The sequence below is a fragment of the Chiloscyllium plagiosum genome, chromosome 46, assembly GCF_004010195.1.
Source record: "Chiloscyllium plagiosum isolate BGI_BamShark_2017 chromosome 46, ASM401019v2, whole genome shotgun sequence".
NCBI lineage: Eukaryota > Metazoa > Chordata > Chondrichthyes > Orectolobiformes > Hemiscylliidae > Chiloscyllium > Chiloscyllium plagiosum.
Genome location: NC_057755.1, coordinates 11,170,407 through 11,189,023, shown reverse-complemented (window position 1 = coordinate 11,189,023; position 18,617 = coordinate 11,170,407). Strand labels below are relative to the sequence as shown.

The 18,617-nt window shown below is 43.5% G+C and overlaps 1 long non-coding RNA gene across 1 annotated transcript; it reads right to left on the bottom strand.

Moving 5' to 3' along the window:
• Positions 1-7,678: 7,678 nt before the first annotated feature.
• On the bottom strand, positions 7,679-16,538 carry LOC122544097. Its single transcript, XR_006310270.1, has 2 exons — positions 16,381-16,538; positions 7,679-8,366 (listed from the first exon to the last, which is right to left on the bottom strand). It is a non-coding gene; the product is annotated as an uncharacterized LOC122544097 (long non-coding RNA).
• Positions 16,539-18,617: the final 2,079 nt, after the last annotated feature.

Sequence of the window (18,617 nt, the reverse complement as noted above, 5' to 3'; positions counted from 1 at the left end):
CCAGGGCTCCCCCAACCTAATGAGTTTAAATCCTCCTGAGCAGCTCCAGCAAATCTCCCTGTCAGTACATTAGTCCCCCTCCAATTAAGGTGCAATCCATCCTTTTTATACTGGTCACTTCTACCCCAGAAGAGATTCCAATGATCCAAAAGCGTGGACCCTTCTCCTCTGCACCAGCTCCTCAACCATACATTCATCTGCTCTATCCTCCTATTCCTATATTAACAGAAGTACATGAGTACAGTGAAAAGTGGAGTTCCCATGGACATCTTAGGTACAAAGTTTCTTCGGTACAAATGGTCAGTTTCAAAACATTACAGTTCTTCTTCGTATTAAGTAGAAAATAATGAGACAAAGTTAAAATTTAAAAATTTAGATGTGAAATATCTTTGAAAGTTAGAACCATACACTACAGTTTGCAATAAAGCTATTCTGTACCAGACTGAGATGTCACTGTTCCTTCATTATCGCCTTTTAAAATCAACAAAATACTGGCACGGGTTTTCTAGTGAGTGGGAATCTCACACGGATTGCTATTAGGCCCTTTTCTTTCTGATGAAAGAACAGAGCTCTGCATTTCTGTGAGGAGATTCTCATTCAGTGTTACCCTCAGGAATGTGGAACCGTACTTCCATCCTGACAGATCTTTCCTGGCTAGAACTGTCTTATAATGCACAACGTAAGTGTGATTTGACAGTGTTGTAAGAATAAAGTGCCAGGTGGGTCGTAATTTATGGCACCTGATGTAGCAACCCATGTGAGAAACACACTCACCAGAAAACCTGTCATTCTCCAGCTTTCCCTTTACCTGTGAGCATCCGCCCCCAATCAACTTTTGAAAGTTCTTGCCTAATGCCGTCAAAATTGGCCTTCATACAATGTAGAACTTTTTCATAGGGTGCAAGGTGGTTAGGGTGCCAAGATGCCAGGTATGTAACTGGTGAGGGTTTTGAATGCCCACTTGTATGTGGGTGGGATCGCAGCTGGGATGGCAGCAGAATTTTGACTGTGTTGTGAGAAGAATGCCAGAGAAGTAATCTGCCAACTGCTGTTGATGGGAGTTTAATGCCTGATATCAAAGTGATGAGGGACAGATAACTGTGTGCAGTAAGGCCGAGTGGGCTGGAGATATAGGGCCTGTCAGGGTCTATGTTTGGTCGTTGCATATCTGGGGTTTAAGGGTGATGCCTGATCTCATGGCCAGAGAGGGATGGGTTGTTGGGTCCACCGGCACAGACATGGGGGAGGGTGGTTCTGAGTTCAGGTCTCATTCTGTGTTGAATCTTCATAAAGAAAGATAAAAAACAAAGCAACAACATTGAGGAACGTAGAAGACACAGAGCTTTGTGGATAGTGAGAGAGGGAGAGAGATCAGATGGAGAGAGAGGAGGTTGATAGCCTAAAGAGAGATTATAGAGATAAATGCAAAATAGTTCCAAATAAAGAAGTGGGGGAACAAACGTTGAAATGGAAGATTGAGTCCGGGCAGAAACTATTAACATAAGAGGTCTTTCAAGGTCTTGAAAGTGATCACAATTAATCAAAAATGTGGAAAAAGGAGGTGGTGCACAGAATAACAGCTAACATGAACATTTTGACAGGGAGGAATAGGGCATTTATTGCTATTTACTGAAGATATATTTCATCAGGGATTAGAAACTAACTAGATGCTAACCAGTCACAGTGAAAGATAAGACAATTAGAGTATTGAGAAGGTGAGGAATGCTACAATGAAGTAACCAGAGAAGCTATCTCCCATTATAGATAGCAAGAGAGGACATGTATCCTTATAATCAGGAGGAGTAAGGGTCTCAAATCGAACCTCTCCATTTTAATTGCTAAACTAAACATAACAGAATTATGGTCACTCTCTCCAAAGTGCTCACCTACAACTAAATCAAACATCTGGCCTGGTTCATTACCGAGCACCAGATCCAGTGTGGCCTCCCCTCTTGTCGGTCCTTCGACATTCTGTGTCAGGAAACCCTCTTGTACACATTGGACAAAAACTGATCCATCTGATGTACTAGAGTTATAGCATTTCCGGTCAAAGTTGGGGAAGTTAAAGACCTCCATAATGACCACCCTGTTCCTTTTACTCCTACCCAGAATAGTTTTGCCAATCCTCTCTTCCACCTCCCTGGAACTCTGCGGTGGCCTATAAAAAACTCCAAGCAATATGACTTCTCCTCTCCTCTCCTGTTTCTAACCTCAGCCCACATGAGTAGATGAGCCCTTGTCAAAAGTTCTCTCAGCCACCGTTATACGATCCTTGATTGACAAGGCCACACCTCCCCCTCTTTTACCACCTTGCCTGTTCTTAATAAAAGATCCAAACCCTGGAACCTGCAACATCCATTCCTCATACTGCTCTATCCAGTCTCTGAAATGGCCACAATATCAAAGTCCCAGGTCCCTATCCATGTGCAAGCTCACTTACCTTATTTCGGATACTTCTGCCGTTGAAGTAGACACACTTCTAACCAGTTTGCTGACTTCTAGCACATTCCTGTGACCCTGAAATCCTGTCCCTGTCCTCCCTACTCTCATCCTCCTGTGCACTGCAACTACACCTCAGGTTCCCATCCCCCTGCTGAGCTAGTTTAAACCCACCCGAATAGCACCAGCAAATTTCCCACCCAGGATATTAGTACCCCTCTGGTTCAAGTGAAGACCACCCTGTTTGTAGAGATCCCACCTTCCCCAGTATGAGCCCCAATTATCCAAGTACCTGAAACCCTTCCCCCTGCACCATCCTTGCAGCCACATGTTCAGCTGATATCTCTTCCTTGCCTCGCTATCATGTGGCAGGGGTACCAACACAGAGATAACAACTCTGTTTGTTCTAGCTCTTAGCTTCCACCCTAGCTCCCTGAAATCCTGCCTTGCATCCCTATACTTCTTTCTACTTATTTCGTTGGTACCTGCATGGACTACAACTTGAGGCTGGTCACTCTCTCCTTCAGGACCCCAAAGATACGATCCGAGACATCACGGACCCTGGCACCTGGGAGGCAACACACCAACCGCGAGTCTCAGTCATTCCCAACAAACCTACTATCTAAGCCTCTAACTATCGAGTCCCCAATGACTAACACTCTCCTTCTTTCCCTCCTTCCCTTCTGTGCAACAAGGACAGGCTCCGTGCCAGAGACTTGGGCCCCACTGCATACCGCTGGTAAGTCCCCCCACTCCCCCAATAGTATCCAAAACGATATACATGTTTTTCAGGGGAACAACCAGAGGGGATCCCTCCACTGACTGCTTTCTTTCCCCCTTCAAACATTCACACAGCTTTCTTTGTGCCTAGGTGTAACTCTTATCTATCACAGCCTCTGCCTCCCGAATGATCCGAAATTCATCCAGCTCCCGCTCCAGTTCCCTAACACGGTCTTGAAGGAGCGAGAGTTGGGTGCACTTCCTGCAGATGTACTTGGTGGGACACTAATGGCGTCCCTGACCTCAAACATCATGCAGGAGGAACATTGCTCTCCCTGCACTGCCATCCCTGCTGGTCCCCTTATCAGAAAGTGAAAAAGAAACGACGCTTACCTGATTTGTCCCTGTTCTTTAAGGTTAGGAGGAGGTGGTTGGGTGAGAGGCCCTACAATGGGAGGGTCTCAGGTTAAGAAAACATTGACTTATATAGCTGGACGGAAATAAAAAGAAGTCCCTCCTTTCTTAGAAACCTCTGCTCTCTGAGTTCCCAACCTTCGAGTTGCTGCTGTCGCTGAAAAACAGAAAATTCCTGGACAATAAAAGTACTTCAATATTTTAGCCTTTTATCCCCTAATTCCTAAGTGAGCTGCCTTTGGAATTTCACCAGCCACTCGTAAGATGCGATTAATGGGGTGGCACGTTAGCTCAGTGGTTAGTGCTGCTACCTCAAAGTACCATGGATCTGGGTTCAATTCCTGTCTTGGGTGGCTGTCTGTGTAGAGTTTGCTATTCTCCCCATGTCTGTGTGAGGTTCCTCCTATAGTAGAAAATGTGTGGATGGAAAAGCGCAGCAGGTCAGGCAGCATCCAAGGAGCAGGAGAATCGACATTTTGGGCATGAGCCCTTTCCTGAAGAAGGGTCCATGCCTGAAACGTCGATTCTCCTGCTCCTTGGATGCTGCCTGACCTGCTGCGCTTTTCCAGCAACACATTTTCAGCTCTGATCTCCAGCATCTGCAGTCCTCACTTTTTCCTCCTATAGTTAAAAGGTTAGTTAGATTGGCCATGCTAAAGTGCCTATAGTGTCAAGGGATGTGCAGATCATGTGGATTAGCCATTATAAATGCAGGATTATGGGGATAGGCTGGGTCAGGTGCTCTGTCGGGAGAAGGGGGTTCAGACTCAATTGGTCAAATTGCCTTTCTCTGCTTTCTAGGGATTCTGCTCAGAATACATTTAATCAATCACAGGATAACGGATTTGTTGGCCAGAGCAGCATTATTGGCCATCCCAATTACCCAGAGGACACTGAAGAGTCAACCACTCATTGTCATGTGTCTGGAGTCACACATAGGTTATGCAAAGTAATGATAAGAGTTTCATTCTCTCAAATACATTACTGAACCTGATGGTTTTTTTCTGACAATGAATAGCGGTCATTAGACTCTTAATTCCTGATTTTTTTAATTAACTTCGCATCCTACCATCTGCTGTGGTAGGATTTGAAACTGATCCTGAGAACATTATCTGGGTCTCTGGATTAACCGTCCAGTGAAAATACCACTAGGCGGTGACCTGGACTACAACCCATTCCCCATTGGCTGGTATTTTGAGATGGTCTCAATTCCTTATCGATACTTTGTCTTTCAAGTAACAATGCAGAGTAGAAACATAGAATTTTACAGAACAGAAGGACAAATCAGTCCGTTGCATCTATACCAGCTCCAGATAGATTTACCCAGCTAGTCCCACTCTACAGCCCTATCTCCATAGCGCTTAAGAAATTACACTCAGATATTGTTTCTGAATCAACTTCTAGTAAGCTGATTTTTATAAATCTTTCAATTTCAAATCCATTTGAACATTTCCATGAAAGAAACTGAGCTAAACAGATCAACTTTACTGTCTTTATCTTCATCCTTTCATATCATTCGTTCTTTGAAATTTTCTTGTGGTTCTGTTCGCCGAGCTGGGAATTTGTGTTGCAGACGTTTCATTCCCCTGTCTAGGTGACATCCTCAGTGCTTGGAAGCCTCCTGTGAAGCGCTTCTGTGATGTTTCCTCCGGCATTTATAGTGGTTTATCTCTGCCGCTTTCGGTTGTAAGTCCCAGCTGTCCGCTGCAGTGGTCGGTATATTGGGTCCAGGTCGATGTGGTTATTGATTGAATCTGTGGATGAGTGCCATGTCTCTAGGAATTCCCTGGCTGTTCTCTGTTTGGCTTGTCCTATAATAGTAGTGTTGTCCCAGTCGAACTCATGTTGCTTGTCATCTGAGTGTGTGGCTACTAAGGATAGCTGGTCATGTCGTTTCGTGGCTAGTTGGTGCTCATGGATGCGGACCGTTAGCTGTCTTCCTGTTTGTCCTATGTAGTGTTTTGTGCAGTCCTTGTGCAGTACTATTATAGGACAAGCCAAACACTACATAGGACAGGGAATTCTGAGTAAATTAGGGAGAGCTTTATTCTATTTTAATCCTCGGTTTTCTTGTCCTGGGAGTGTGTGGTGCAGACAGTGTAGAGCAAGCTCTAGTTTCAGTTTCAAGAATAGAGAGGACCTTACTCTGTAACTAACCCCATGCGGTCCCTGTCATTGGAGTGTTTGCTGAGGGTGGGTCGAGTTGTGTTTTATTTTCAGTATAAAAGATTAGAGACAGCTTTACTCTGTATCTAACCCTGTGCTGTCCCTGTTCTGGTAATGTTTTATTGGGACAGTGTAGAGGCAGTTTTGTTCCATATCACACTCTGTGCTGTCCTTAGTCTAGGAGTGTTTGATAGGACCAGTGTAGAGAGAGAGATTTACTGTGTACCTAAGCTCATGCTGGCCTTTATCTTGGATTCCTTACTAAAGTCAGTGTCGAAGTTTTACTTGCAGTGGAAATGATTAGAGGGACGTTTACTCTGTATTTAACCCTGTGCTGTCCCTGTCCAGAGAATGTTTGATGGGGACAGTGTAGAGGGACCTTTACTCTATGTCTAATCCCACACTGTCCATGTCCTGGTCGCCTTTGATGGGGACAATGTAAAGGGAGTTTTACCCCGTAACTGTCATTGGATTGTTTGTTGGGGATAGTGTAAAGGAGGTTTTGCTTCCTGTTTAAATGAGAGGAGGAGCTTTACTCTGTATCTTACCACCTGCTGTCCATGTCCTGGGAGTGTTTGATGGGGATGATGTAGAGGCTCTGTACTTAACCATGTGTTGTAATTGTCCTGGGAGCGATTGATTGGGGATAGTGTAGAGAAGGCTTTACTCTGTATCTAATCCTCTGTTGTACCTGTCCTGGAAGTTTTGATGGGGTCAGTGTAGAGGGAGCTTTACTTTCAGTTGAAATGAGTAGTATGAGCTTTACTTTCAGTTTAAGAGTAGACTTTAAGCTTTAGACTATACCTATCCACAAGTTGTTTCTGTCCTGGGTGTACAGGGGAACCTCGATTATCTGAAGGACACGGGAGGGGATTATTTTGTTCGGTTAATTGAATGCTGGATAATTGAATGTCAGACACATAGTTAGCTAGGTATCGGAACCTTGTGATCTTGTTTAGATAATCCAAAATTTGGTTAATTGAATCCTCAATAATTGAGGTCCCTCTATATTTAATGAGGACAATGTAAAGGGGTTTTATTCTGTATCTATCTCTGTGCTTTCACTGTCTTTGTAGTATTTGATGAGATCAGCGTAGAGAGAGTATCTAACCCCATGCTGTCCCTGAACCTACGATGCTCCAGGGCTGCAATTATATTAAGGTACAGTTAGACATAAAAGAACTTGCATTAAAATTTTAAGAAAAGGGATAATAGAACCTGGACAAAAAGAAAAAGGACGAGACTTGCATTTATAAATCTCAAACTTCAGTAAAGTAAGAAATTTAGACAATATGATTTGGCCAAAGAATGTATTAGAGCAAGGGAAGTGTGTGGAGGTAATGTCTTGGAGGAGGATGCTGATTCTAAGGAGTGATTTGATATAACCGAGAGTCGATGTTTACTGCCTAAATTCACTGAGGATGGGGTTGAAAGGAATTTTAGCTCATTTGAGAAGGTAGCTGGACAGATGAAGTGGTCAAAAGATTCTTGGACCTACATGTTATAGCACATTTTGACAAATAAAGCTATGACTGTGTACGCCAGTGTGCCAGTAGAAATATCTGCAGAGTAGGAAACTATTAAAGAGGCAATTAGCAATGTTTGTAAGCTTATGCCTGAAGCTTATCAATTGAAATCTAGGACAAGTAGCAAACCTCATCAGATATTTGTGGAATTGGCAAGGGAGAAAGATATTCCATGGGATTAGTGATTTAGATCACTGAAGCCAGACAAAAAAAAAATGAGAATGTAAGGGAAAATATAATCATGCAAGAATTCAGAAATAACATTCCCTCAAATTAACAATGAACCTTATATTGATGAACAGGCCTTCATGATCAGAGAACCAGCAGTTGTGGAAGATACCTGTGAAATCTCGCAGAGGTGATGAAATAGTTAAATGGAAGTCCACAGGGAAATTAGAGGAATAGAGGAGCTGTAGATGAACAAAGTATTTTTTTACTGAACAGGCAGAATGATGTCAAAGTAAGAAAAGAGAAAGGTTGGAAACAAAAAAATGGCATAAAGAAATTAATGTGCTTTGATTGTCATAAGACTGGACATAACAAACTTGGAGGGTAAAGGCAGTTGTACGAACGTCAAAGGAATCATCAAAAAATGGGGCTTCAGGAAATGAATGGATATTAAAAGAGTAGCAATAGCACATAGAGAATGTTTACATAGAATGTACAACGAAGGTGGTGTAACGTCAGAACAGTCATGAGAATTCTCCTTTGAACATTGACAAGTAGAACCAAACCCCACTGGATATTCTGTTTCTTATCTCAAATGGAAGGTATTTACTTACGCTTCAAATTAAGAAGGTAAATCAATGCAGATAATGAGTGACACTGAGCACTTTACTAAATTAACAGTAAACTTTTACATTTAAACTGATAATAAAGCTCCTCTACACTGTTCCTAGCCAATCCATAAATGCACAGGTTGGGTGAATTGGCCATGCTAAATTGCCCCACAGAATCTAAGGATATGTAGGCTCGGTGGCCAAGGGAAATGTATCGTTCCAGGGATATGGGGATTGAGTCTGGGTAGGATGTTCTTCAGAGGGTCAGTGCAGACTTGATGTGCTGAATGGCTTCGTTCCACATTGCAGGAATTCTAGGATTCTATGATGGAAAGAACAGAGTGTTAATTACAGATTAAAGCATTCTCTCCTCATTTAAAATAAAACTAGCTGAAAAGCTCCTTCAGTACTATCCCCATCAAACACTCCCAGGACAGGGATAGTATTGGGTTAGATACTGACTAAAGCTCCCTCTATGCTTTCCCCCATCAAATACTCCCCAAAAATGGACAGCATGGGATTAGATATGGAGGAAAGCTCCTTCTATACTGTCTCCATCATAACACTCCCAGGGCAGAGATAGCACGATGTTAGATAGAGAAAAACGCTGCCTCTACACTCTCCCAATAAAACAATCCCAGCCCAAGTTTCAATACATAGTTCAGTTTTCTCTACTCTTTTAAATTAAAAGAAGTGCTTTCTCCTCATTATCTGCATCACATACTCCCAGGACAGGAAAACACAGCTCACTACAGGTAAAGCTCTCTCCAATCTATTAGAATAAAATACAGCCCAGAAACAGACCGTTTAGTCCAAGTCACTCACGCCAAACAGGTGTCCTGGTTATGATAACTACTTACTTGGGGATCTTTTACTCAGAGATCATTTCTTCAACCTGCCTCATTTCCCATTACCACATCCAGGATAGCCTGCTCCCTGGTTAGCGATTGGTACAAATGAGTGGCTTGCCAGGCCATGACGGAGGGCAGTTGCGAGTCAACCACATTGCTGTGGTTCTGGAGTCACATGTTGGCTAGACCAGATAAGGATGGCAACTTCCCTTCCCTAATGGACAGTCGTGAACCAGATGGGTGTTTTTCCAACAATTGACAATGATTTCATGGTAATCACTCAGCTCTGCATTGTGGATATTTTTTATTGACTTCAAATTCCACCATTTGTCGTGTCGGGATTCTAACCCAGGTCTCCAGAACATTGACTATCAATCCAGAAACCCAGAACAAACGATAATGCCACTAGGCCCCCCCCACTCCACCTCCCGAACGTTAGCTCCATGACGTATTACTCCAGAAAATTATCAGAAATGCACTCAATGAATTTGTGGTGTAGCTACCCTTTAAAATATGATTAACCAAAGCAACATGAAGATTAAAGGAACCCATTAAAATTGTATGAATCTTTTTGCATGCCCCAATTATTGATTGATTTTTTTTCCCCTTTTTCACAGAGTGGCTATTGACTGGAGAGTCTATACAGAACTTCCACCAATGTCATCTTTTTCCTTGCTGTTTTATTTTATCTCCACCCAAATCGACACCACATCATCCAGACTTAGATCATCTCTTAAAACTGTCTGCATTTCACCTCTTATTTACAGGAGTACACCACCACCTTTTCCTTCCCTCCTGTCTGTGTGATTGACCAAATAACCCTGAATGCTAACTTCCCAGTTTTGAGCTCCTTGTAACCACAATTCGATAATGCCTGTGAGATAAAATTCATTGATCTTGATTTGTGACATCAGTTCATCTACTGTATTCCAAACACTTTGAGTATTAAGGTACAAAGTCTTCAAGTTTGTTCGATTCACAAAGCTGTACAGCATACAAACAGACCCTTCAGTCCAACTCATCCACGCTGACCAGATATCCTCAATCAATCTAGTCCCATATTCCTCTAAACCATTCCTATTTATATACCCATCCAGATGGCTTTTAAATGTTGTAATTGTACCAGCCTCTACCACTTCCTCTGCCAGCATATTCCATTCATGCAACACCTCCTACTTGAAAAGGTTGCACCTTAAGTCCCTTTTAAATCTTGCCCCCTCACCTTAAACCTATGCCCTTTAGTTCTTAACTCCGCCATCCCTGGGAAAAAAATCCTTGTCTATTATTGAATGTCCCAACATTTTTCTGGTCCCTTGGTACAATGTGACATTCACACGTTCTGCCCCTTCCTTTTATTTTCTGAGAACAAACAGCCCCCTCACTAACTGGCCATTCTACCTCTTCCTTTACCTTTGATTTTATAATTCTCAGACACTTAAACGCCACCTCACTGTTAAGTTTAAAACCCTATCCATTGCCCTAGTTATGTGACTCACCAGGACTCTGGTCCCAGCATGATTCAGGTGGATCCTATCCTATCACAACAGCTCTCTCCTTCCCCAGTACTGGTACCAATGGCCCATCAACCTTGAACCCAATTCTCTGACACCACTCCTTGAGCCACTCATTCACCTCTTTAATCTTGGTGACACTGTGCCAACTAGCTCAGGTAACAATCAGGAAATGATTACCTTATCGGTTCTGCTTTTTAATTTCAGGACCTAGCTGCTCATATTCCCTCAACAGAACCTCTTATCTCTTTCTACCTGTATAGTTGGCACCTACATTGACCATGACAACTTGATTTTTCCCTTCCCACTCCAAATTCCTCTCCAGTGCCAATGAGATATCCTGAAATCAGCAACCAGGCAGGCTACACAGACTTTGTGGCATTTGATCCTGGTCTCTATTCCCCAACAATATTATCACTGATTACAACTATATTTCCCTTTTCCCCACCATCTTGAATGGCTTCCTATAGCACGTTGCTATGGTCAGTTTGTTCATCCTCCCTACATCCCTGACTCTCATCCACACAGCGAGCAAGAATCTCAAACCTGTTCGACATGTTCAGGGGCTGAGACTCCTTTGGCACCATCTCCTGGGTAACTCTACCTGCCTCACTTATAGTCACCGCCCTCCTGTCACTGACCAACGACTGAATTTGAGATAGCACCATCATGTAGGTACAACACATCACCTGGCCATGCATCTCTGTTCTATTCACTTAGTTGCTAATTTGTGTTTTTAAAAAGTGAAAGCGTGTGTGATACAGAGAGAATCTAGAAGAGGGTACTGTTAGAGATATGAGTGTGAGTGTGTGTGATAGTGACAGAGCAACACAGATCGTTCTGCTATAATACGTGTTTCATTAATGTGAATTCGCCATAATGTGATTGACGAATTGGGACAGTGTTTTGAAAGCACAAACTTTTTGCACATGTTGGCTTACTTTGTCAACATTTTAAACACTGTCCCTAAAGCGCGATTTGTCTATAACATGTGGTTGCATAAGAATACAATCAATACCTGTATAAGAACAACAGCTATTCCAACCTGTTCCGCCATTCAACGGCTGATCTGTGGCCTAACTCCACATACCTGCCTTTAGTCCATATTCCTTAATACTGCTATTTACCAAAAAAAAATCTATCTCGGATTTAAAACCCACAACTAATCCAGCATCCCCTGACTTCAGTGGAACACAGTTTCAAACATCTCGCACTATTTGTCTATAGCTATGCTTCCTAACATCTCTCCTGAATAGTCTGGTCCTAATTCTCACAATATATTCCTTAATCCTACCAATCCTCAACAATAGTTAATCTTTGTCTACCCTGTTTTTTGCCCGTTGATATCTTCAAGATTTTGATCAGCTGTTAACTTTCTTAACTCGAGACAAACTCAGCCTAATTTCTATAATTTCTCCTCATAACTTAACCTCTTAATTCCAGGTATCATTCTTGTTAAATCTACATCGTCCTCCCTCCAAAGCCAATCTATCCTTCCTGAGGTGTGGCAGCCAGATCTGCTCGCAGTGTTCCATGTGGAGTCTAACCAGGGTCGTGTGGAACTGCAACATAACTTCTGTGTCCTTGTACGTCAATCCCCTGGACATAAAAGCTCACATTCCATTTGCTTTTTGAGTAGTTTGTGTCATGTTAAAGATCTATGTCTCGGAATCCCCACGTCTCTTGGGGTATCTGACTGTGTTTAACCCTCATTCCATCTGGACAGAATCCAAATCTATTCTTCATTTTGGTGCAAAATAGATTAACTCCCACTTGCTTACTCTGAGATACAGAGTCCAAAAGGGCAGATTATCAAAGGTTTGTGTGTGAACAAGTGTGAGATACAGAGAGAGACCAATAGAGGGCAGATTATCAAAGGTTTGCGTGTGAGCGAGAGTCCAGCAGAATGGAGATTATTACAGATTTCTGTGTCTGTGAATGAGGTAGTGTGACACAGAGATCATAGCAGATGGGAGATTATTTAAGATTTGTGTGTGTGAAAGAGAGTGTGATGTAGGGAGAGTTCAGCAGAAAGGAGATTGTTAAAGATTTGTGTGTGTAAGAGATTGTATTCAGACACCATCCAGCAGAGGGAAGATTATTAAAGATCTGGATGTGAGAGTGAGTGGGTATGAGTGATAGAGAAAGAGTCCAGCAGAGAGAAGATTATTAAATATTTGTCTGTATGAGAGATTGTGATTCACTGATTGTATCAGAGAGAAGATTATTAAAGATTTGTGTATGAGTGAGAGTGTCTGTGATACAGAGAGATTAATCAAGATTTGTGTGTGTGTGTGTGTGAGAGAGTCCAGCAGAGGGAGATAAGTAAAGATTTGCATGTGAGAGAGAGTGTGTGTGCGTGTGATACAGAGAGAGTCCAGCAGAGGAGAGATAATTAAAGATTTGTGTGTGAGAGAGAGCCTGTGGCAGTTCCAGGAGGCTATAACAAGCAGTAGGAATTATTTTCTAAGGAGGGATCACCAGACCCGAAACATTAATTTTGACTTCTCTTCACAGATGTTGCCAGACTTACTGAGCTTTTCCATGATTTGGAGATGCAGGTGTTGGACTGGGGTGTACAAAGTTAAAAATCTCAACATCAGGTTATAGTCCAACAGGTTTAATTGGAAGCACACTAGCTTTCAGAGCATCGTCCCTTCATCACCTAGTGTGCTTCCAATTAAACCTGTTGGACTATAACCTGGTGTTGTGTGATTTTTAACTTTGAGCTTTTCCAGCAATTTCTGTTTTTGTCCCCAAACCAATAGATGAGTATCTGGATTAATAATCTCACTAATACTGCTGGGCCATGAGCTCCTCACTGAAAGGAACAGTCTGTATCTCAGAGTGATGAGACAATTGGTTTTTTTGAGGAAGGTTATTCACAGTTGCCTGTGTACTGAAGATAGCAAATCCTTCCCCGTTGGTGTTATATGCAAAATGCAGCAATGCAATGTGGAAATCATGTTCTCTTGCTCGACACAATGATCTTCTATTTGATAGCATTGACACTGTCTGCTGTAAGTCCGTTTGTGTGAGGATAGTGGAGTGATGAGGTGATATGGGTCACTCCCGGCTTTGTACACATATCTTCAGTTGGTTTGCCTGTGATACACTGCCCACTGTCAGACTCCACCTGATCTGGTTTCCTGAATACTCAGGAAACAGAGATTTGAGCGTCAATGAAGGTCATCGAGCGATGGGGAAATCTGGGTCAGTGATCTGTCACAAAGAGATGACCTTCCCCATGCACTGTCATTAAGTCGACTGCTAATTTGGGTAAATGCTTAGAGGGTGTTTCCCCCCATTGGGACAGTCTGAGATCAGGAGGCATCGTCTCAGGATGAAGGTCCACCAATTCAAGGTGGAGATGAGGAAGAATTTCATCTGTCAGAGGAATGAGTCTCTTTGGAACACTTGGCACAGGAAGTTATGGGGGAATGTCCTTGTGTGCATTTATGACAGAAGTAGATAGATTCTTGATCAATAGGGGAATATATAGGGAAAAGGCAGGAAAGTGGCTTTTGTTGAATAGTAGAGCAAGTTTAAGGGGCTGAATGGCCTCTCCCTGTTCTGATTTTGTGTGGTTTCATGGTTACATTGAGTGGCAAAAGATTGGCACCAGCTTTTCTCCTGATATCAACTTTTAAGGAGTGTACACCTCCCTGTCAGGACGTATGATGTCCATGGTATGGGAAAGCTTTGCATCAGCTAATGCTGTTAATGTGACTTGTCAGGAAACACACAGCGTACTGGAGAAACCTCAGGCAGTATCTGCTGAGAGAGAAACAGAGTTAATGTTTTGAGTGTGGTGGCAATCTTCAGCTTGAAAGCTGAGATATCCCCTGAGATTTGATTGGCTCTGAACCTCATTGATGTGTCAGTCTTTAACAAATTCTTTGTTTGTTATGGTGGGGGACCATCACATGCATCATCTGTGTTTTGCTCTGGGGTATGACTAGGCCTTTTAAATTGTGAGGAGTGTCGTGGCTGCTGCCACAAGATTTACCGCTGGCAAGAAATGCTGGACAGCTTTGGGCTGGTTGCGAGAAAATACGACAAAACCATTCACTGGATACAAGTAAGGCTTGCTAGCGTCAAAACCACTTTTTACTGTTTTAGTACCTGTATTTTCTCTCAGAAGACTTTGGGAGCTGTGCTGTTAGGAACGTTGAACTACCATTCTTTAAAAATAAAGCAGAATGTATCCTGTCAGTCCTGCTATTTCATGGGGAGAGAGAAACAATTTGTTCATTGTCTCAGTACAGGACAGCAATCCTTAACATTGCTTGTATTTACAAGGTAATGGTTAGGAGTTTGAACTAGCTTGAAAGAAATTACCGTTTAACCAAAAAGAAATAAGCTCTGTCTGCTTTACTCAGAGAAATTGATAATGATGAATATACAAACACTTTGATGTCCAGTTGAGTTTCCTTCCTAATGGCCTGCTTTGCTAATCATCATGTGCATTTTCCTTTCAGCAAGGTATATGCACCTGATGCGGTAATGATTTGTGATTCCTTGTAGCAAAAGACCTAAACATGGGTAATGGGGTATTGAAGAGTTCACCACCATCAAACCGTTACACACAAACATTACATTCACAGGGACAAAAATATCTAGGCCAGCCTTAGACTATTCAGTGACAGATTTCATCAGCGTGTCATGCTTCAAATGACTGAGTCAAGTGTGGACTGCTAGAAACGCACAACAGGTCAGGCAGCATCCGAGGAGCAGGAGAATCAATGTTTCGGGCATAGGTCCTTCATCAGGAATGAGGTTTGTGGGTGGGCCAGGTGGGGTTGGAGGAAGGTAGCTGGGTAAGCGATGGGAAGATGAAGGTGACGGAAAACGTGATAGGTCAGGGTGCATGGAGCATTTAGATGGAAAAGGTGATGGACAGATCAGGAGGGCGGTACCAAGTTGGAGGCTTGGGACTAGTATAACATGGGGGTGGCTGGGTGGGAAATGAGGAAACTGTTGAAATCCATATTTATCCTGCGTGGTTGCAGGGTCCGAAGGTGGAACAAGAGGTATTCTTCCTTCAGGCGTTGGGTGGTAATGGTTTGGCGGTGGAAGAGGCCCAGGACTTGTATATTCTTGAGGAAGCGGGAGGGGGCATTGAAGTGTTCAGCCATGGAGTGTGGGGCTGGTGGGTGTGGGAGTCCCAGAGATGTTCTCTGAAATGGCCCACAAGAAGGCGTCCTTTCTCCCCAGTATACAGGAGACCACATTGGGTGCAATGGTTACAGTAAATGACAATGGTTCAGGTACAGGTAAGTTTCTGTTGGCTGTGGAAGGATTCTTTGGGGCTCTGGGCGGAGGTGAGGGGAGTGGTGTGGGCACAGGTTTTGCACTTCCTGCGGTGGCAGAGAAAGGTGCCAGGAATGGGGTGTAGGCTGGTGGGGTGCGTGGACCTGACGAGGGAGTCGCAGAGGGAATAGTCTCTCTGGAACACTGATAGGGGAGGGAAATATATCTCTGGTGATGGGGTCCATTTGGAGATGGCAGAAGTGGCGGAGGATGATGGGATGTCTGCGGAGGTTGGTGGTGTGAAGGTGAGGACCAGGGAGATTCTGTCCTTGTTGCGTTGGGAGGGGTGGGGTTTAAGGACGGTAGTGCAGGAATTGAAGGAGATACAATGGAGGACATTGTCAACTATTTGGGAAGCGAAAATGCAATCTTGGAAGAAGGAGGCTATCTGGGATTTTATTAGGTGGAATTGATTATCCTGGGAACAGATGCGGCAGAGGTGGAGGAGTTGAGAACAATGAATAATTGGGAATATCTCAAATGACTGAAGTAAGATGGAGTCTGAGACCTCTGTACGCTCAGGTCCAATATTTGGATATGTTGATGATATGATGAGCATATCACTTCAAGGCAGAGTATTCAGTTCCACTATTCTTCCTTACAAAGTACATTCCCTTACATTATCCACACATTATATTCTGTCAAGGTTTGGCCAACTCACTTAACCGGTCATCCACAAACTTAGCTGGAGCACTTTCATTCCTTTCTCTGCTCCCCGGTCTGGGCTCCAGCCCGTGCTCTTTCCTTGCTCCCCAGTTCCGGGCTCCGGCCTGTGCTCTGTCTCTGCTCCCCAGCTCCAGGCTCCGGCCTGTGCTCTCTCTCTGCTCCAGGCTCCGGCCCGTGCTCTCTCTCTGCTCCAGGCTCCGGCCCGTGCTCTCTCTCTGCTCCCCAGCTCCAGGCTCCGGCCTGTGCTCCCCAGCTCCAGGCTCCAGCCCGGGCTCTCTCCTTGCTCCCAGCTCCGTTCTGTGCTCTCGCTGCTCCCCAGCTCCAGGGTCTGGCCCGTGCTTTTTCTGCTTCCCTGCTCCAGGCTCCGGCCTGTACTTGCTCTGCTTCCCACTCCAGTCTCCAGCCCAGGACTGGTCTCTGTTCTCCAGTCCCTCCGGGTAGGGTACTTTATGAAGTTAAGGAGGGAAGGGGTGGAAGTAAAACTGCAGCAAGAGTGAAAGGAAGGAAGAGGAGAAGGAGCTGACGAGGAGAAGCTCCAGCTGGAGCACCGCACTCTGCCACCATCTTATCCAAAAGTGATATATTTCCAAGTGACAATCGTGTGTGTCTGGAAGGGGAATGTGCAGGGGCTGGTATTCCACTGTATTTGCTGTCTTTGTCCTTCTAGATGGATATTGTCATGGGCTTGGAAGGTGCTGCCTGAGGATCTTTGGTGAATTTCCACAGAGCATCTTGAAGCTGGTACACAGTGCTGCTACTCAGCTTGGTAAAAATGATGACTGCAGATGCTGGAAACCAGACTCTAGATTAGAGTGGTGCTGGAAAAGCACAGCAGGTCGGGCAGCATCTGAGGAGCAGGAAAATCTGCTACTCAGCATCACTGGTGGAAGAAGTGGATGTTTGTGGGTGTGGTGCCAATCAAGCGGGCACTGCTTTGGCCTGGATGGTGTCAAGCTTTGAATTTGGACTTGGATAACATATTTTTAAATTTATGTTGAGACGTGTCGGGAAGTGAGGTCAGAGAAAGACAGCATACTCCTTTCATCTCATTTATAATAACAGATATCAGAATGACGTAAGAGTTGATATGAGGCAACTATTGGTTTGCAGAAGTAGTTGCAATAAAATTATTTGTGAAATATAAAATGATGAAATGCAGAAGCTGATGGTTTGGTCCATCAAATATGGATAGTTCTTTATGTCACAACTCACCACACATCAAGCCCTACTCTTCCTGTAACTGTGTAACAAAATGCGATAAGCTGTGTTTTAACAGTCCAAAATCCCCAGTTCACCAGGCAGACTAACTCAGGTGAAAAGGCAATGTTCACCAGGTTTGTGGAATTAACAAGAAAATAAATGCTTTGACAAAGGGTCAGTTAGACTCGAAACGTCAGCTCTTTTCTCTCCTTACAGATTTGGGGGCGGCACGGTGGCACAGTGGTTAGCACTGCTGCCTCACAGCGCCAGAGACCCGGGTTCGAAGGGCCTGTTTCCACACTGTAAGTAATCTAAGTAAAAAAAAAATGCTGCCAGACCTGCTGAGATTTTCCAGCATTTTCGAAGCCAATGAGAATACTGTTGCCAGGCAACTGTCCCTTAGTGCACAATCCATCAGCTCCATAGTGCTTGCTTTCACTCTCACTGTTCCAGAGAGAAAACAAAAGTGAGCTTTTGATTTTACCTCACGATCTGCTCCAGTCAACATAGTTTTGAAAACGGCAGTCTCCTTGATTTAAAGCAGTGTTTTCCTCTCTTTAGTCCACAGTCCAATCATAAAGTAAGAAACTGTGGTTACATTTGAAAGACCAATTTCTTTCCTGTGAATCTCCTACTCTTTAGCCCCCATCACATTAAATGTCAGCCTTTCAAGGTTTATCCAATTCTTTTTTGGCCGTTTCCATCACTGTTTCTGACCACACATTCTGTGTTACAGCAATTCACTGTGTAAGACCATCTATCATTATCTCTATGTCCCAGTCGATAGCAATTCTTGAAAATCAATATCCTTTCATTACTGTTACAAAGAGGAGGTTGACACCCCTCTGATAATTAAAACTGACACACCCAGAGAAGATCACCCGACCTCATAATCTGATAAACAAGTGTGACAAGGGCTATAACCCTAATACATTATAAAGGAGCAGTTAAATGAAATGAAATCATTTCACTCACTCTACAATTAACAAGTAAAAATTTATGTGTCTAATTCCAGCAGTGAACAAATTAACA